This window comes from Lepeophtheirus salmonis, chromosome 14 (assembly GCF_016086655.4).
Source record: "Lepeophtheirus salmonis chromosome 14, UVic_Lsal_1.4, whole genome shotgun sequence".
Taxonomy (NCBI): Eukaryota; Metazoa; Arthropoda; class Copepoda; order Siphonostomatoida; family Caligidae; genus Lepeophtheirus; species Lepeophtheirus salmonis.
The window spans coordinates 17,162,652-17,184,466 of record NC_052144.2 but is presented as its reverse complement, the minus strand read 5'-3'; the positions used below and the strand labels follow the sequence as shown (position 1 = coordinate 17,184,466).

At 30.3% G+C, this 21,815-nt stretch overlaps 1 protein-coding gene and 1 long non-coding RNA gene across 8 annotated transcripts in view; one reads left to right on the top strand and one right to left on the bottom strand.

Annotated features, from left to right (window-relative positions):
• LOC121129701 (uncharacterized) overlaps window positions 1-21,815 on the top strand; it is a 371,351-nt gene that overhangs the window by 1,278 nt on the left and 348,258 nt on the right. For 4 of the 7 annotated variants that reach the window (XR_011783465.1, XR_011783464.1, XM_071893232.1 and 1 more), the window contains 6 exons: window positions 66-290; window positions 344-618; window positions 698-897; window positions 956-1,130; window positions 1,415-1,679; window positions 1,739-2,179. The gene's annotated coding sequence lies outside the window, so the exon portion shown is untranslated. Of the gene's footprint in view, window positions 1-65; window positions 291-343; window positions 619-697; window positions 898-955; window positions 1,131-1,414; window positions 1,680-1,738; window positions 2,180-2,507; window positions 2,664-21,815 lie in introns of those variants that run through there. The other 3 variants (XM_071893235.1, XM_071893233.1, XR_005868489.2) reach the window with 2 other exon arrangements.
• On the bottom strand, window positions 8,706-17,765 carry LOC139907226 (uncharacterized). The gene is made up of 4 exons (XR_011783680.1): window positions 10,241-17,765; window positions 10,077-10,176; window positions 9,343-10,016; window positions 8,706-9,278 (listed from the first exon to the last, which is right to left on the bottom strand). It is a non-coding gene; the product is annotated as an uncharacterized lncRNA (long non-coding RNA).

Sequence of the window (21,815 nt, the reverse complement as noted above, 5' to 3'; positions counted from 1 at the left end):
TATTACTGAAAAATCTGACACTTTCTGTAAAGTAGATAAATGTTTTACCTCATTTCTTATTTCAGCATCGAACTGCAGCTAGAAACTTCGATCCCTAGAAGTGAGAAATACTCAACAAGTCATAACTCGCTAAGACCATCATATGTCTTAACATAGTCGTCACAGTTGGATAAGATCCTAGTTTTCTATGTTGATGGAGATACCCGATTTTTTTTTTGAAATACTGAAGCAGTTAAATGGCGTGGGAGATGGAATATATCTGTTTTTCTTGTGTTCCTGTTAGAAATAAAGTAAGATTGTCCGTATATAATAAGCACTTTGGTGACTTTTCATTTATTTTAAGACCTCTAAGGCTGGAGTTGTTGTTGATAATCTCGTTCAATCCATTCATTGCGATTAAAAAGAGGGATGACGATAGCAAATCTCCTTGCCCGAACTCCACACTGAAAGCAAAACTTAAAATAAGCACCGGGAATGTCAATGCTAGATGAGTTCTTATGGATAGCCAAGCCCATGTTAACAAACCCATCCGGGAGCCCTTACCTATATAGCTGTTCCTTTCTGATCTGTTAATATAATGTATGGAGAATCCGGGAAAGTCTTTGATTCAATATTCCAGTGAGTATTTTATGAGAGGAATTCAAGAGGGAAATTAGTCTGTAATTTTATTTCAAACTTTGACTTGTTCTTTCTTTAGGACTAAAGTAAAGGATTCAGTGCTCATGAAGTTAGGAACAAAACCTTTCTTGAATATTTCCTTAAACACTTCTTTGAGGATTGGAGAAAGTAAACTTTTAAATCTTTTGAAAAATTCAAAAGGCAACTCTGATGGTCCAGTGCTTTTAAATTGTTTATCATAATCTTGGATGAACTTCTTAATTTCTTTTTCAGTGATGGGTGAGTCTCTGTTTGAAAATATATAACGATTTAAATAATTTTGATAATTTTTTTTCAGTTCTTCCAGGATTCCAAATTTGAAATAACGAAGGTTTCCATTTTTTTGGATCTTTCAAAATCCTCCAGTTCAAACGGAAGTAACATAGTCTGTTCGACTTCTAGACCAAACATCTATATAATTTGGAATAAAATCTACGGAAATTTTATCAGGGTCCTCCGATATTTCGCCTGAGGTAAGTTTTAGGGAAGTCATTTTTCCTCCGGTATGCAATTTTTCATGATGTTTGAAGGAAAAGTTCCCTTTTACATTCAATTCCACCATGTTAATTCTTATTTTTATCTGTTTTCTCATGTTTTCATATTCTATAATCTCCTCCAATTTTGCGTTCGTGTTATTATTATCATCCCTCTTTTCTTCCAGACGCTTTTTTTCCCCTGCGAAAGGAAGCCTCTTCCTTTATGAAAGAATATATTTTACCAGCATCTTATAACAATTTGTTCCTTTTAATGATTTCAGATATCTCGTTACAAGTTCCTTCTTCTTCCAGGAGAGACACATTCTGTTTCCAGAAGGATCTTCGAGGCTACGATGAATTATTGAATGCTGCAAAAACTGGAGTTTGACCAGAAATGTACGGTGGGAACACCATTACTTCTGCAAAAAAAATTGCCAATCTACTTGAAGACTGGACATAATCAAATCGACTTTGTATTTTGTTACCAGATCTTGTAATCCCTGTAAAAGTCATTTTTGGTAATAGATCATCAAACACAAGCCCCAGGTCCACAATTTTTTTTATTAATAACCTTTTCTATATCTTTGCCATTGTTTTTGTTACAGGAACTCCCATAGACAGAAGTGTCATGTGACGGGTAATGTTGGGGTCACCCACAATTACATACTCATGCTCAGATTTCGGGTCAGACTTTTTCATTGTTAGGGAACCAAAGCTTGGATTTAAAGTTTGGACCATATAACGAATATAGTGCGGTGTTTTTTTCGAAGAAAATCCATCTCTATTACTAAATAATTCCCTTCAGGATCTGACTCTCTCATTTGAGGACTAAGTGACTTTCTTATAAGAACAATGATTCCTCCCGAAGGATGTTTTTTTTTTTGGAACCTACGTCTCGGACATTACTTATGCATTACTTTTAGTCACTACTTTATATATTGCAAATAAGTGAGAGGTCATAGCCCCCACTCCAGGTGCCCCGGGGACGGTTGTAATGGTAACTGAGGAAAGTGTCTAGGTGGAGTCGCTGTAATTCTTAAATAAAGGTAAGAAAATAACTCATTACAGAGTGGTCCATTTAAATGGGACACCTAAAATTTTAAACTTCAACAAGATAAAATTAATGAATTAACTATAACTTGTACGTAAGCTGGACAGCTCTATTTTGCTTTGTTTTGAAACTAATTGTTTATGCTTTAATATATCGAAATATGAATTAATTTCAATCACTCAACCTTAATTAATTATGGAATTAGTAAGTGTTCAGATTTCCTTGGACCACCCGGTATATTAATATTCTTGTAGGCATGTGTTTTTTAAATGTTGGTTTATATATAGCCTTGTCTTGTTTTTTTTTGAAAAGTTTACTAGCAGCCCTACCTGAGACTATTTGTTGGTGTATAGTCAATTTAGAAATATGAATAAACACTAAATGAAAAATTTATATTGAACGGAACAAACTCTGTAGTGAATTGTTCCACTCTCCTACATATTTGAAATATACATTTTGTCACCTGCTTCTTTTACTTTCAATGTATGAATAGAGTTTTATATTTAATGCACTTCGGTATGTAAAAAATGGTTCTAGGACTATTCGCCTAACGATAATTTGCATGGAAATTTCATCAAAGGATAATTTCGGACATTTCGTCAAAAAGTATATTTAATATATTGATATACACGCTTGTAAATACATGATTTTTTTGTCGAAATCGATCCCAAAACTTATGATCAATATTTACACATTTTACAAATTAAATATATATATCGGGCCGTTATTGAAAAAATCTATATCTTATGTCGAATTTTTTATTTTTTTATTCACTCAAGAAAAATAAATTGAACAAGTCCTCGGCAACTCAAACTTAGAGAAATGTTTTTTTAAATTAAAAGTGTAGTGCAACATTATTACTAACAGATTGTAAAGTTTCCATAACAAATACTAAGAAATTTAAATTTAATTAAGGTTTTTGTTTGTACTTTCTAGGTGAAAGTAGTCACTTGTTAAAAATAAATTTATTAAATAATGTACAAGGAAGTCAAATTAAATTTTTGAAAGAATAAGTTTTATAGAACTACCCATTATGTGCCATTTATGTTCTCCCTAAAAAGTGGCTCCTTCCTATTCAAAAATGGATAATAATTCTGTAGACGCTGTATGTGTACTACGTATAGAGCACACCTTTCTGAAGACTCTCAGTATAATTTTCGAATACGTGAAAAATAGATAAGACAGTCATTGTTCTAAAATAAAATTTAAGCTAATTTGTGTAAAAATATTGATACCTTATTTTTATCAATTCTTGAAAAATTTCTTACCATTTCTCTTCATTCTTAGAAATGGACCGATCAATTTCAAATTAATTTTTTTCCACAGTTTAGTTAAACTATTTTTTAAATTATATTTCATATCAATTAATGATACTTGCAAATAAACCATCTTTTTTTTAATTAAATTTTTTTTATTTTAGAAGGAAAAAAGTTATTTCAATGCATACTTAATAAATTAAAAAAAACAATTATAGAAAGTAAGAGGTTTGTAAAATATCTGACTATTATTTTTTTCAAATGAAGATCATGATTTTAGTGACACAAATCTGAAAGATAATATTTTATGTACCTGCTTGGATTTGCAATATAATAGTAGTATATATATTTTTTTAGTTAATCTTTGTTTTCTTGTAAAAGATGATGGTTATTAATGATAATGATTCATAAGTTAGCAATGAATTTCACATCATTAGACCCAACTATAATATGAGTTCAGAACAAGATATATAATCAATAAAAACATTTTTTATAATAATAAAAAATCCTTCTAAGTCAGTTTTATTCATCGTAATTCAATTTGGTGAATGTTTTAATGGTAAAAAATAAGTATGAACGATAAAAGGACCGAATTACTATAATCTCAGATTTATCTCAAACCCGATAATCTAGATAAAAACTGTAAACAGTTTTTGGATTTAGCGCTCAAAAATAAAGGAGTTTCTTGGGTTCATTATATATTTATTATTGAAAACGAATAGGTTCTATTAGAGAAGTCATTATACAAATAATAACGTTAAAAGTTGAAATATTTTTGGTCCTATATGTTTTTTAGATACTTATTTTGTTTAGGTACTTTAAACTGAATTGAAATTTATCTATTATTTTTTTTATGTTGATTATTAAATTATATTTTATATGAAAAATACAATAGAATTCTTATATAAAGCAAGTATGTTCGTTTATTTAATGTGATGCTAAATAGTTAAGTTGTCTATAAAATTGTTTCAAAGTTAAAAAAGAGACTAAATGAACATTTTAAATTTATTTTTAACCAATAATTCTAAGTACTCATTACCGGGTAGTGGATTAGTCTTGCACCACTTTGCAAAATTGTACTTCTATAGGGTCCACAGAAAGTCCTGTTAAATTAACATTATATAATATAATTAAATGTAAGGTTGCGAAGTACTATGTTTAAACTCTAGTTGCGTCAAAACTAGATCAAAACAAACAGTTTTGAATAAAATAACAGTTTTGTTAACCACAATGGAAGCCATGAGAGAGGCTATAATCAAGGAATACCGTAAGGGCAAATCTCGACCATCCATATTGAGGAACCTAAAGAGCCTGGAAGTCAACCACATGCTCATCAAGAGAACCATTGAGAGGTATGAGGAGACTCAATCTATCAAGGACAAACCCAGATCAGGCAGAACAAGACAAAAAGGACGCCCGGAGTCGTCAAGGCAAAGATTGCAAGAAATCCCAGGAGGAAACTTACCAAGATGGCCAAGGATGTCTACATGGGTTCAACAACAATGTGAGAGACCTTATTTGAGATGACCTTGGGATGTATCCCTACAAATTGAAGATGTAACATCACTGGTCATTCAATCAAGCCAAAAAGACTTGAGAGAACAATGTGATTCTTCAGACTGGCACGGCTCATTGTGTTCAGTGATAAGAAGATTGTAAGAAGGAATTTATTTTCACAATTTAAATTCTCGTATAAAACTTACCATTAGTGCAATTTAAGAAGACAGAAAAATAATTTATTACGAGTATAAACTTTACTTTGACTAAATTACAACATATGTAACAACGAAAAATGTAAATCTTATAAAGACGCGGTTATAAAAAAAGAAAAAAGATTGTGTTACAAAGTCTATGCGCAATTGTCCAAAATAAGATCAATAAATTTCCGCCTGCTACCAATGAAGAAACTCTCGTCCATAATGTCAAATTTGCTTGGTAGCAAATTTCAGATGATACTTGGTATAATTTAATTCTTGTATGCCCGGACGCATTAAAAAGTGTATAAAGATTAAGGAGGATATATAATGGGAAATAAAATAATATCACAATGCTCAATTCACTTTCATTTATGTGTGTTTGGAAAAGAGGACATGAATTTCTTGACATACTCTAAGTACAAACATATTACCTATAGTTCGATCACTAAAAAAATCTGATTTTGCCATTTAATTTTATGCGAATTTTCCTTCCATTGTTAGAATATATATATCTATTTCAGAGCATTTTACAACAAACACATAAGTCAACAATCTAGGACTACGTTAGTACCGAATCCTGAATAAATAAATAAATCAATAAGTATATAACATAGGAACTGAAAAGCCCCGGGTTTAAAAAAGATAACGCGTTTTTTTCGCTCAAAATTGGATTTATTGATTAATAAAATCTCCATCAAAAGCAACACAATTATTCCAACGCTGCTCAAACAATTCCACGTTTATAAAACCCTTTATCTTTTGCCTTAGAAAAGTCCTCAGTTTCAGGGATAACCTCTAAATTGAAACAAAATTTCCTACCAGCAAACCTTTTTTCTAGGTCTGAGATCATCCAGTAATCGCTGGAGACAAAAGTAATTTAATGTTCTAATAGTGCAGTTTTGCCATTTTTTGATTATTTTTTGACACGGTGCATTATCCTGGTGAAATAACTCTTTCTTCTTCTTCAAATGGGGCCGTGATTTCGTCCTTGAAACGCTATAATAACGCTTTATGATATTCGATGTTTATGGTATTTCTCCCTTTCCAGCTGATTATTGTACATTCGGGCGCTTTTCTTCTTAGATGATGATCTTTTTGATTTCGGAGTGAAGTTACGGATCCATGTTTCATCCATTGTAATATAAATCATTTGTTATTTGAAATATATCAATCACTGATTAATAAATCGAGGAATAACAACAAGTCCTGTTAGATCTGAGTTAAATTGCACTCCAAAAAATCACAAATTTTACCAAAATTTGTCAATTAAATTTGTGGTAAGTCATTTTGTTTTGAATTAATAGAATATAGATGTGCCTTGCATAGAGAAAAACCTGTTATCTTGTCCAAAAGTTATTTATTAGAGATATTTATTATAACTAATGGTTTTTGCTTCTCAGTATTAGTTATTACCGTTTCTTCCGGGATCGTATGCTTTTGACTAAAAATAATACATACTCCGAGCTGCTAAGATCTCATGGATATCTTCGTCTGAGTTTCCTTTCTCCTAAGATAATAATATATTATTTTATTCTGATCCACTTTTAGTGATGTTATACTGTAGTCCAATTTTAGTTAATCTTTGTTTTCTTGTAAAAGATGATGGTTATTGATGATAATGATTCATAAGTTAGCAATGAATTTCACATCATTAGGCCCAACTAAAATATTTTGCTTCTCAGTATTAGTTATTACCGTTTCTTCCGGGATCGTATGCTTTTGACTAAAAATAATCCATACTCCGAGCTGCAAAGATCTCATGGATATCTTCGTCTGAGCCTTCTTTCTCCCAAGATAATAATATATTATTTTAGCTTTAGAGAATTTTTTAACAATAAAATAATGAAATTCCTTGTTACAATGTAGCCTAGCAACTACTATTGAACTTAAAACTTTTACTTTTTTAAATCATATCATTTCAAGTATATCAATCTTAATATTATCTTTATATATAATATTATAAAACTTATCTTTCTGATTTTTATTAATTGACATTATTATTGTTATCTTTTCAATTAATATTTAAATTTAGATATAGAGTTAACAAACGGGTATGAATGCTGCCTAATGGAATGGTTCAGAGTGTGAACTCTCCCTCCCTCTATATTCTACAGAATGAGTAGTGCATATTTCATGTTTTATTGCTTTAGTTTTAAAATGAAAATTTACTAACCTGCTAAAGTCACATTATTACTCTTAAACATTCATTATGAAGTCAAAACATATTGTATTTCAAACTTTGGGAATATTTGGAATAAATAGTTTTATACTTTATGGTAAAAATAATAATAAAATATATTCCGATCCACTTTTAGTGATGTTATACTGTAGTCCAATTTTAGTTGATCTTTGTTTTCTTGTAAAAGATGATGGTTATTAATGATAATGATTCATAAGTTAGCAATGAATTTCACATCATTAGACCCAACTATAATATGAGTCATCATATTAATTAAGTAGTTAACGTGTTATTTTTGATTTACAAAATTATATCTTGTGAACTATTAAAAAAAAAAATATGTAATAAATTTTTTAAATATTTTTTCTTAAATGATTATCTTAATTTCCATATATGTTTGACAATATAATTGAAATTTAACAACTCTTTTGGTATAAAACTATATTGACCCAGATTAAATACTCTATAATACTCTTTAAGTATTACTTATTAATATTTCTTTATAGGTATATTCTTCGATTATTAAAAAAATCGCATGTAAATTTAAAAACAGAACAAAAATACAAATAAATTAATGTTTGGTTTATTATTATTAATAACTAAATATAATATTTTATATTATAAATAACATAAATATGTACTTTATGCGTCATAAGTCATTGTACACTTTTTACTTCATTAGAAAGAAAGATAAATCTAGACTTAATATTAATGATACAAAAAAAATTATTAAAAAGGAGATGAAGGATATCTTAATTTCTATTATTTTTCAAAAATTCCGCCCTTTGCCACAATAAAGAGCTCCAGGCGGGTTCGAAACTTAAAACAAACGTTCCTGAGGGTGTCTGCCAGAATGTTAGCCTATTCCTCCTCCACCTTGTTCGTCATGATCTCACGCTACTGGGGTAGTGGGTGTTGGCCTTTCTCTCTATGATGCAACACCCGTAGTAGTCAAGTGGGTTCAGGTTGATGGAGTTGGGTGGCCACATCTCCTTGGACCAAAATCCATTTGCCCCTAAATTTGTTTTCGAATACTTTAGGGTGATCTTGGATGTGTGGCGCGGTGCTCCAATGCATTAGGTTGCTTTGTGCTAATTTTATATTCATTGGCCTTCAAGGTCTCTTTGATCCACACCGGTGGAAATGCGTACCGTCTGAACCAATGCCAATTGATACCATTTCCTTAAAATATTAACCTCACAATGGATTTAAGTAAATAAATAATTAATAATATAAAATAAATATTAATTTACTTCGATTTTCATTGTTTTATGTTATTTTCCTTTTCTTATTTGCTATTAAAAATAATAAAATAAATTAATCCATTATGAGGTTAATGAGTTAATTAAGATCTTATGTATTGTTAAAATAAAATTTAGCCGTATTTTTCTATGTATTAATAGTTTCAAATAGCTTACACGCTATTTCAATATTCTTATCTACCTCATATCAAGGAATGTCGTCTATCACAATATGTAAGTGATGAAGAAAAAATGATAACAATTTTTTAACAAAGTTAGAAATGCTGTAGAGTACATAAATGAAGAGAAAAAAACGAACACATTGATATGGAGAGATAATTGCCATTTGTTAAAATTATAAATGTAGAAGTAATTCCTAAAAATAGTTTTTAAATGGCAAATTATTAAAAATTTCGTTCCATAAGAAAAAAAACCATATTTTCATACTGTGTACATTAATTCCATTCTGAAGTTTTATTTCGTACATATAAATCTTTTGCAGGATTTTAAAGATATTTTTTCATACAATGTTTACAAGTTCCACATTTTTTATCTCCTTCAAATATTTACTATGCTAATCCCACCCTTCTCATAAAAAAATACATTTTGTTTCTTTTTCCATGTGATTTAAACACATCAGTTGTATATTCATGTGAGAGTCCTTGTTTTGTATCAAAATGTGTGGATAAGTTACTTGTACAATCAAAATAGTACGCTGAGTCTGACAATAGAAAAGGGGTGGATTACAAATTTATAAAATTAAACAACTTAATGTTGAGTATTACCTTGTAATAAATTCACCGATAATGCTGACGAAGTATCTTCTCCAAAATAATTAGATGGTGAAGAATCTTTGGATAAACTGCCGGATGTAGGAGAAGAAGTCAACGTAGGTAACAAATCGATATGTTGAGGAAAAGGAATATTTATTAATTCTTTGTTTGGGAGTTCGTTTCATTTTTTATAGATTTAAAAAAAAGAAGTTGTTTCTTTTCATTATAAGAATTAAAACGAAAAAAAAAATACACTGGACAAAATTACGTGTTTTAATAAGTTCCAAGAAAGAGATTGTGAACTATCAGACCATTCTTTTACGTGTACAACTCACGGAGAAGTAGATTTGAAAGTGAATATGGGATAGTTCTTTATTCCTTTTAAAGGACATAAATACTTGTCTAAAAAATTCTTCCAATTATACCACTGGACTTGTGGGCATCTACTCTTCTTAGAAGATATAACATTGAATTTAGTAGATGCTTGGACGACAAGTTCTACTAAATCTTCCACATTTCAATTTTTTGTTGATTATAATAAGATTTAGAAATTACGATAAAGCTGCGGTCTGGGGAAAACTTTGAATGATTTTCAAGAAGAAAGTGTATAGAAACTTCATCAAATGTACCACAAATCACGTTGTTTTCTATAAAAAGCTGTAATGATATAATTTTTATTCTGGCCTCTGTAAAGAAAATTAATTGTTAAAAGTAGAAGAACATCTTATTCCAACATTTTTACCCACAGTTATCACATTGAATTGTAAGACGCAGAACTCTACTTATACGCTGTAATTTATGATATAAGAGAGATGCCACATAATTTGAGCCTTTCTTAATAATTTTCTAAAATTATTAAAGAATAAGATTACATAGACTGAAAACATTAGATAAAAATGTACCTGCTCACCCTCATCAAAAATACATATATATTGGATTCTCAATAAAAAAAAGGTTAACTTTATGTATATAAATGAAATGCGTCTTTCCTATTTGAATAGACGAGTAAGGGAATGATTTAGCGTCAGAAAAGTTAATGACGTAACAGATTCTTTATCATTTTTAGCGTATTCAACCCTCCGTCTAGGTGTTCACTTTTGACATGGTGTAGGTGCTCCTTAATACTGTCGTTAATATTTAATGTCCAATCAACCATAAGATTTTTTGCATAGATTCTCTGAATAATGAGGCCAATTCTTGTGAATGATCATAACAAATATGGCAAAAATCGCTTCGCCGTCCCATAATACCAAATTCAGGTCGGACAGTCTTCCAATGACGAATAAAAGTGAATATACTGCGATGTTTATTGTATCCTTGATCCAAACATGATTGTTTATATTTATTATATACAACTTCCCTATTCCAATGACTTGGGAAACGAATTGCTTAAAGATCATGATGAGATGCAACTCTTCCCGGTACAAAAATACCATGATTCTTCATTAGGTTCTCCAGAATTTTTTTAATATGTACCTGTATCAAGATACTACTCAGCTGATTTCAAACACTAATATATCACTGAATACCAAACAAATTAAGTCTGTTTGTAACATTTCGATTGTACGGGTTATTAGATGGATTTCCAGTTAACTTATGTTGCTTATGAGTGAACCCGTTTTTCAAATAATGAATGTAAAGTACCTGAGCTCTAGATTTCTCCATAGCCATGAGGAAAGAAAAAGTTGTCAGACAAATTCTCCGTCCACTAATTTGGAATTTGATCTTTTCAACTTCCCTATCCAGGACACCCAAATGTCCAAACCCATAGGCTTCATGACTCAACGGAGCAATAGAAGACATTTCTATGAATGGATCACGCCCAAAAGAAACACATCTATAATCAAGCCATTTAAAACAAAAGAGTTTTGTTTCTTAATAGATCCAATGACTCTAGAGTACTGGAACAACCTTTCTTGAGATACTTTTCAGTTCTACGTCCTTCTTCTATATCCACATCAGGAAATATGACGTCTCCATGCTCCAAAGCTCGGATATCAGAGATATCGTTAATAGATAAAGAACAAATTGCGGAATTCATGACGAAAATATATTATTTATATCAATGTAACGACGTCGAAGGATTTAATATAGAACAATACAGAAGGAACTTCATTTGAAATGAGCCGGTAAAGAACCTAATCTTACCAACATAAATTATTATTTGTTCTTATAATATAATTTCATGCTGTACCATCTTTAAGAGGCCATTGCGGCTCCTCTGAAGTTTTATACTTTAAAAAAATGCATTCAAATTTAACTAGAGATTCTAAGCAACACGGTTACCTTTGCAGTTTTTAAAACTTCTGTCTAAAAGTGGTGAAATTTCATGTTACAATAATAATCTTTTCCTTTCTTATGAAACAAAAATAGCTAGAAATATAAAAACCTCACTTTTAGGAGTCGTTCTTGTGATGGCCTCACATATATTCATATAAAAAGTGGTTCATCTTAACGTTCTAAACCAATTTCATTAAAATTTTCCTAAAAATCAATATATCATTGTGAGTGGGACCTCACTATCTTGCTCGACACGTTTTTCGAATTTTTGGAGGGATCGAATAGTACACCCAATCATTTAAATTGCACAAAACTGCATTCCGTTTTTGTTCCTGATTAAAATAAGCAACTCACGTGTTAGAGTAACATTCGTACCGGACTCTCCTTTAGTGTGTGTTTGCATTAAAACTATTTTTAGGGGGAGGGGGGGAATGAAGCTAGAAAAATTGCAAACGTTCAGAAGAACTACCCTTTACAGACTTTAAATTTATTTGTACATATGTATTCAACAAAATATAGCATATCAATAATTCAAATTCAACAAACCAGGATTAAACCTGTTCACGCTTTTCCCTTTATTTCTGAAAAAGATCAATTCAGGTGTGCATTCATTAATTTTTTAAAAATTAACAACAACCATGCATCAAATTTTGCCCTAATTTAGTTGGCTGTAAAATAAGTTTTCATAGGGCGAGGTCAATTTTGAGTTATGACAGATGACGTCACATTTTGACTTGTTACACATCCAATTTTCCCAACATAATTTATTTTCTTTAGTTTTAATTAATTCATGATACCCTAAGTGTCTTTAGCCATCAAATTTGGCAAAAATTGATCACGTGTTTGTTGTTTTGAATATTGCTTTTTGCATAAAGATGAACAACATGGACGGAGCTTTTTTCCACTCACTATTCAAGTCTTTAAAAAAAAGGAAGACATGTTTAAGTACTTTAATACTTTCAAAAAATGTTTACATACCATTAAATAACCAATGGCATATGAATATATTGTCAAGTATTGAGTGACAAGAAATGCTTTTTTCCTCTCTCAATGAGGTTTAAAATATTACTTAAGCAAAATAATTTTCTATTATTGTTAATATGATGTTCAAATAAATATATATTTTTAACCATTGACACACATTCACAATTTATTATAAATAGAAAAAATATATAATTAACCTTTTAAGAGTGTATTCAAAACCTTTTTTCTAAAAATATACAGAAAATAATGCTTTAAATTATTTGATATTTAGCCAAAACTTCCCATCTATGGAATTGTTATCCAATAATTGTTTGATATTGTTCAGGGCTGAATAACAGATAATTGGAATTCAACCAATCAACATTAAGAACCCTAATAGGGATAATTTATTAATTGATATGATTATATTTTGTTAAATGGATTATTTATTCTTTTAAAAACAAATTTTAACTTTTGATTGATTTGGATTAATCAATTACATTCCAACTTAGAAGATCAAAGTGGGAAGATGCTTTTATTTATATTAAGCCTAATGTACACACTCAAAGCTTGCCCTACATTAAATGCCCAAAGTTTTAAACTTTGATCTTTACTTGTGTCAAGAAACGAATAATGCCGAATATATTTCATTTTACCAAGAGGAATTATTTGTTATAATAAGTAGATAACTCATAGTTATTTCCATAAAAACGTATACTTAGTGTAGTTGTACTTATTACTCATACTGTAATTTTCATTAGCTTTTTACTCATGGGATTTCAACTCATGAATTTGAATAGTATGGAAAGGGACTCGCAATTTTCGTTAAATAATTTTAATGTCATATTTTATTTTTTCAAATAGTAAATGGTTTGATATATACTTAACTTCTTTATGAATAAACCAACTTTTCATTGATTCACCAATAACACAAGTCAACAAAATTTTACTTTTTCAAAAATATTTTATAGTAGATATTCAATTGTATAAATATGAGCAAATTACTAATCCGCAAATAGTTTTTTGTATGAAATGAGATTTTCGAGAATTTTCTATTTGAATATTTTGATTATTTTTAGAGGCTTGAACCAAATTTTGAGTAAAAGAAAACTTAGTAATAAACATATAATTTTGCAAATAATAAATTAATTAATGACTTGAGATGTCTATCAACTTCAAAAAAGTTATTTTTTGATTCTCCCCAGGAGAAAAGGTCTTTTTGCAGGGGTTGAAATATATTAATCCAAAAACTGGGTAGTCTAATACATATTAATTGATTTATAGCAATATATTATTGGATGAACGAGACATCTTTTGTCATTCTTAGAGTTTCAAAAAATGTATTTGCCAATATGAACAGTAATTCTGATGATTTTTTGAGGAGTTATAGGTGTTAAATCCTTGTTAAATCCAGAGCTAAATTGATGATCGACATTGAACTGATTTCTGCCCATGTTCTTGTTTAATAGAGAGTGGGAATTTTGTTTATTTCTTTCATATGCTTACAGCTAATCTGATATAATATCATAATTGACCAGCACCTCTCCTCCCAAATATTTTTTCAAATTGCCTGAATTGCCTTGTCAATTTTGGGGTTCTAGGAAAATTGGCTGAAAATATTATGCTTCAGGACAATTTACTGAAATGTATCTCACCGGTAGACAATTTGCGGAACGGACATTTTGCCGAATGTACATTTTGCTGAACAGATATTTAGTCGAAGGACCATTTGCGACATTTGGCCGAAAGATCATATTTAATTTATTGATATACTCGTATGCTATTGCATATTCTAATTCAATTTGAAATTACAGAATGATAAATAGGTATTTTCCATTTGCTATATTCGAGTATGTCATATTAGGTGAATTAATTACTTTATTTTTGCCGAAAAATATTTTTTTAAATTATATTAATAAATAATCACTATACAAACACAACAGAGAAGAGTGTCAGAATGTGGTTGCTCGAAGGTGGTCTGAAAAGTTTCTCACTTCAACGTGAATATGACAGTACTCATAAATAAAAGCTAGTCTCATATATTTTGCATCTGTTGATAGTTTATTTACATAGTTTCAGCCATTTTGGAAGGGCATTTGTTGTATAAGAGTCGTTTGAGTTAGTTGATTTGAGTGTTTTTGTGAAAATGGACAAAATGGAGTATGAAGCTGTCATTAAATATTTAAAAAAAAAGTGTATCCTTTAAATAGATTCAAACAATAGTAGGCTCGTTGTGATAAAATTTGACGCGTCTAAGTATATTCGACTTGGAGTAATTGAGGCAAAAACAAAAAGTGTCTAGTGAACAATTATTTTGCTGAAAAAAAATCCGAGTAGTATTTGGACGGGTCACAGAGATAAGAACATCACTGGGAGAAGTCTGTAGAGTGACAAGGAGATTATTTTGCAAAATTAAAATTCAGAAAAAAAATACGTATTGTATCTTTGTTAGCTTGGAAACTTTTCAAACTTCCCTCGTATAGAATATGAAAAGTACCTATTTATCATAATATAATTTTGAATTAAATGAAAATATGCTTTGGATATATCACTGTAAAGATTTAAATCCAGTAGAATTATTAATTCTCCTAGTAGAAATCATCATGATCTCTATTAGGAAAATCAACGATTCTACTGGATTTCAATCTCTACTGTGACATATATATCAAAATCATTTTTTGGCAAAATTTCCCAATTGGTCCTTTAGGGAAATTTATGTTCGGCAAAATGAACATTCGAAAAATTGTCCTTTGACCAAATGTCCGTTCAGTAAATTGTCCTTCGGCTAAAATGTTCGAACGATAGTCCTTAGAAGCAATTTTTCGGTTTATTTTTCATATTTTCTACAATTCTGGTCATTCTATGCAATCACATTTTATAAATCAAGTAATATTTCCTTAAAATTTGATTTTTTTTCTAGTTTATAATACACGTTATAGGTACATATAAGAGAATCGGAACAAAATAAATTACTGGTCTACTTCTTAGACTAAAATAAACAACTCTACTTTTTAATTCACAATGTTACCAGGGCTAAGAAGGACACATTTTGTTGAATTATATGTAAATATAAACAATGCTGATTAAAAATGACTACAAAATGCGCATAATAACATTACTCACTTGACCAGATGAGAATTAAACATATTGCAAACAGTATTTACTCTTTCTACCTTTCTAACTAGTACTTTATTTTTTCATAATAGTCCTTGCAGAGTTTATGATTAATTTATTAACGTTCCAAAATAATATATCTGATTAAAAATAAAACATGTTTTCATTAATTATGCTAACATTTCATAGGGAAAATAGGTTTTTCTTTAAAAATAATTAAAAAGGAGCAATATTGCTTGTAAAAAAAAAAAGACATATAGAAAATATATCAATATATATTATTTATTTAAAGACACACAAATATTCTTAATTCAAATAATATTTTTTTTTTTTGCAGAATAATTCTTAGATTGCAATTACTTTTTATTATATCATAAAAATGGTCAAACCATAAGAATGATTCAAAAAGTTATTACTACTTTATTTTTATCATTGATCTAAATAGTGCACCTACTGGGTTGTCCTTGAATTAAAAAGTACAATACTCAAAAACGAAAGCTAAGCATTTTTGAGGTAAAAAATTATTATTCAGCATAACCTTCCTTAAGCTCTATAAACTATTCCCAGAAATGTTAAAAAAATTCGATAAGTTCTTTATTTAATCAGAACTGTTTTGCTCCTCAAAATAGCTGCTTAAATCGCTTATTCATTGTTGGAAAATCTTTGACATTCGAGCCATTTTTTCAAGTCTGGGAACAAAAATAATATAAGGAGGTTAAATCATGTGAATAGGGTGTATGAGATAACGAGTTCAAATTTAATTTTGGACATTGCAAAGATAGATTTGTAAACTGGGGCATTGTCTTGATAAAACAACGCTTTCTTCTTGGCTAAGTACGATCTTTTTTTTCTTAATTTCTTCTCCCAAACTACTTCCCGTTCATAGTTTTTTCCTTCTCAAAATAGTTTTCAAAAATTTCCTACGTCCATCCCAAAAACCGACACCATGATCTTGGCTGAAGATGAAACGGTTTTTCTTTATTTGGAGCCGGTTCTCCCCTTTAAATCGTTTTGGTTGTTCTTTTGTCTTTTGGTATGAAGTGTTATTACTTCACCCATGTTTAATTCATTTTTATGTCATTTTGTTAAAATTCTACTTTATTGTTGTGCAACTTTGCTAAACCCTTAATTGAAACTTCTTCACGACACTGTTTTTGCTCGAGTGTGAGCACACCCAGGACCCATCTTGCACATGGCTTGCTCATGTATACATTTTCAGATAATATGCGATGTAAAACTTTTTAAGATGCCTACTATATCTGCTAGCTCGTGCACTTTGAGTCAACGATCCACCAGTATTGCTTTGGGGACTTTTTTTTCACAATTTCTGGAGTCGTCACCTCATTTTAAAGGCCACTGCGATACTTGTCGTGGCAGTTTGTACGGTCTCATTTAGAATCAGCTAGACAAGGTTTTACTGTTGTAAACAAACAACAAGGTTCAACCAGAATATAATCCAGATGAGCCTTCATATTGGTTACGCTGAGGCCTTTTGAATATAAGTATGGTAACACATCACAATGACCAATTTTTTCCATCTTCACATCAACACTGACAACGTTCAGTATTGATGGCTACCGAACAAATACCTAACAATATGGCGCCTTTATACATGAAACATATGCTTAATAGATTGCGTACTTTGTAATATAGTGATTCTTATAAACCAATCTGCCATTTCTTAGTCAGGCCAGGTACTTGGGGGGACCCGCTTTCAGAGAAGCAATATTTCCTGTAAAAAAAGACATATAAAATAATTTAAATACTAGGACGTACCCGTATTAAATATTTGAATTATATAACATTTGAAGTTCTTCTATCCCTTTGGGCATTATAATTAGAAATATGTTCCTCCTTTAACCTAAATATACATACTAAGACTAACTCGCTAATCCTCTTCCTGGCTCCCTTTTTAAATTCGTTTTCAATATACGATCCTTTCTTTTTCTGTTAGTAAAATAATTCATTATTAGGATTTTTTAATTTTTTTTGGTGCATTTTTGAATGGTCAACCCATACCTTAAAAAAACTTTGTGACATCTTGTTTTATGCAAAAAAAAAAAAATCATCTTATTTGCAAAAAATACATTTTTGGCAAATCCAGAGCAGGGGAATCTGGTCTGATCAGAATGAAACATAGCCCTAGGTACACAACTCTGGATTCTGAATAACTTTTATTTTGTGTCTAAAGTCTGTCTCCGTTTTTTAAATAAATACTGAATACCTGAATTTTTATCAGGGGACCTACAACTAACATATTATAAAATAGTAGATGCATATGCTTATGTAAGCATATTTTTTTTTTTTTTTGGAGAATCATTCCTGTACTACAATTAATTTTTATTTTGTTATAACAATTTCAAAACACATAATAATTATTCTAAAAGTTTTTATTTATCAGAAATTAAATTATATCAATTATCTAAAAAATGTACCTAAATAAATAGTGTTTACAAATATAGGAGAGTAAACACTTTCCATAGGGATATTACAGAGCATAAAAATATTTATATTCTGAGCTAAATCATCATTAAGTATCAATGAGAAAAGTATTACACTTATATGTCCCTATTAATGAGTATACAAATACTTGTATACTGAACTAAATCATCATTAAGTATAAAGGATGAAAAGTATTACACTTACATGTCCCTACTAATAGATTAGATTAAAATCCATAATACATCATTCACAATATTTTATACATAATTTTTGGAATCCTCAATTAGAGCAGTTTGACATTTTTTGCTCAAAAACTATATGGATGCAATTGCATATACAGGATTGCATGAAAAAAAACTTAAGTTGCTTTGATGCTAATTTACGACATCTGGCGAACATTTTTTCAGTTCGAATAAAGTAAACAAATAGAGTACTGGTTGTTTTCTTTCTTCTCGCCAAATTTCGTTCAGATAGCTTGAAACATGAATTGACAAGTACAAAATCGAAAAATCATTGCTGTTCTCCTCAAAGAAGATTCCAGCCATTTTTGGGGTGTGCCTAGTCACTATTTAAAAAAAGGGAATGAAGGATAACCGACCCTTCTTCTGAGCTCCAAGAGGTGGCAGTAAGTGCAAGAGGGACGATACCTTCGTGAGGAAGCTCAAGGATAGGATCAACACTGACCCAATGATTTCCCAGAGGAGCCACCATACAGGAGGCAATTAAAGAGCTTGTAATGAAGTCATATATAGCACCAAGAATGAAAGCACTCAATGAGAGTCAGGTTGCACGACGTTTGGAGTGCTGCAAAAATAATTTGAAATGAATGAACTCGTCCACTTTGAAAATTTTCTTGAACAAGTATATCTTGAGTATACTAGCTTCTCAACTGAAAGAATAATCTCTACATTGTCAAGAGTCGAGCAGAAGGCAGAAGATTGACAGCAAAAATCATCCAGCTTCTATCATGTTCTTTGTGGTCATCTGCAGTGACCACCGACTTTTTCAAACTAGTACAGTCTGTCGACCCTGAGACCCAATAAAAGTGCCTAGGTACCATTGCTTATCCTGCTTGAAGGCCCATTATCCTAAAGGTAATTATTTGTGGCAGCAGCATGGAACTCCAAGCCATATAGCCAAGAAGAACCAGACCATTCTCAAGTCCAAATTTGCAAAATTCTTAGCCTCGGACTATTGGCCCTCATCTTCTCTTGACCAGAACCCTCGAGACTATTATTGGTAGAGCACTTCGAAAATCAAGTTCAACAGCACCTACCACAACATCATTGACTTCCTCAAGACAACCACCCGTGAGGCATGGAGGAGATTGTTTGAGTTTGCTCCTTCTTTCGGTGACGTGTCATAGCAGCTGAGGGACAATACTTTGAATACCTTCAATAGATTTGTATATTGAACTCTCCCTTTACTATTGTTCAATTCCAAAGGATAATACATTTTTGGTTGTGAAACCATTCCTTGAATTTTTTAAAGATGATTTCTAGCAATCCTGTATATTAGGGTGATTGCATTGTCCCATTTTTTTCAAAAAGTTACGTCATGTGATTGGCATTTGTTCTGGTCTTGACAATTAACCTTTAGAACGACTCTTTAAAATTTGATGAGGATTGGACACCATTTTATGGAGGCACATTATAACTAAACATATTGGATTATTTTCATTTTATTGCATTTGATCATACATATAAGCTAAATTATCTGAATAATCTAGTATTCTTCAAATCCATGTCGATTTAAGTATTTCAATGGATTTTCTATTTTGAGAATTATGGTCGTTATCTTCATTTTTTTCTTCATTCATCTAGAAAAGTTGCATCACACAGATATAAATTTTTTTTATAGATAAAAACTACTGTCCTAGTAAAAAAGAACAACAAAATACAAAATACATTAATACACGCGTTTAAAACTATGACTAACCAATAACAGGATGTCGAAAGTTCATAAAGCTTACCACAGTCTTTTCAGGTACAATTGGAAACAGAGTTATGTCAGGTATAGTCGATATATTTTTTGAGAGAGTTTCAATCTCCCAATTTACTGGATCCATCAGGTTTTTAAAATAATACTTTTTCCTGTATCCTCATTTTTGCTGCTTCATCAATGGACTCTCTAAATAATGCTAATGGAACCTTCTTCTGTCAAATACCACATATGCGACCATATTGCTTTGATACCGCCTCATGACAAAGTAGATTGTACATTTTATATTCTAGGATAGTATGAATTAGATTTAAAAAAATTATAGATACAGAAGGTCAAAATTCTCCAGTTCTCCATCCGGAAAAATAACTATATACAAAGAAATGTACATTTTATTTTAATTTTTCCTATTGTTTTGGGTAAAAAACTGTTCCTTGAAGCAATGAATTTATTCGACTTGTTAGTACTATTGCAATTTTTCCCGACCACCGAGCATTGTGAAGAGCTGCTCTAGGGGTGCTTCGTCAAGATAGAAAAGTGTTAACTGAATTAATTCTTTATAGTCCTCTCTTGAATAGTCAAATTTCCTAAGCTTGCTTGCAGAATGAAACTACTATATGTTTTTCTGTGTTTCCATTTCTCTTCTAGGTATTAAAAAATAATCCGTTTTTCCATGGTTTAATACTCAAAAACTTTTTTTTAATCCTCAAAATAAAGAAACTTCAGGACTTTGTGATACTTCAATTTTTAATGCGTCCCAAAATTTAACTATTCAACGATGTTTTCGACCTTGGCACATAGTTAAGGGATTAGCACTGAGTGAGCAAACAATATAATTCTCCCATTGAGTTTCTAACTGAAAATTGAAAGATGAATTTATAGAACATTTTATATATTGATATTAATATTTTAAAGACTTTACTTTCTTAATATTCCTCAATATGATTGAAAATATAATTGAAATTAAATGAAAAATTATATAAATGTTTAATTAATTTTACTTCTGTATCAGATGAATTGAAATCCGGTAACGTTAAAGATTCAAAACGGCACATCTCTTCTTTTTTTAATCTCAAATTCTTGGACACTTTCTTCATATTTTGTTTACATTCAATAGCTTCACAGATTTTGCCTTCATATCGTCTAAAAACAATAAATCTTTTTTAACATTTTTTTCTTCTTCAGACTTTCCCTTCAAACTGTTCAGCATAATTTCTTCGCTATTGTTTGGGGAAATGAATGGTTTCTTTTGGTTTTATACAGTAACGAGAATTTTTTTTGTCTTCAGATTTTCCATCAATAGGAATTTTAAGACAATTTTTGTAGTTATTTTCATGGAAAGATATATCATTTCTTGAAAAATTTTTTAGTGATCGTTAGTATTCTTGATTTATGATATATACTTGACTCTGATTCTTAGAACATTGAGCTGCTTCATATTTAACTTTTTTGACCACGAAAGATAACTTATTGACTTTAAGGCGTTTAATGTTTTCTAAATCATATAACAAAACTTCTTTATAGCTTGGTAATTTTGATGTCTTTAAGATGTACATAATCTGCACTAGGTCTATACAAATGCCCAGCAAGATCGAAAGAGGTTGGGGCAGAGCGATCACCCTGCTTTGTATAATGATAGTACAATGGACATACAAAAATTATCAAATTTATTATTTATGACCTTTCAGTCTTGTAAACGTGTTGCATAATCGAAAAAGTTATAAAAATATATTTTTTTTTTTTTG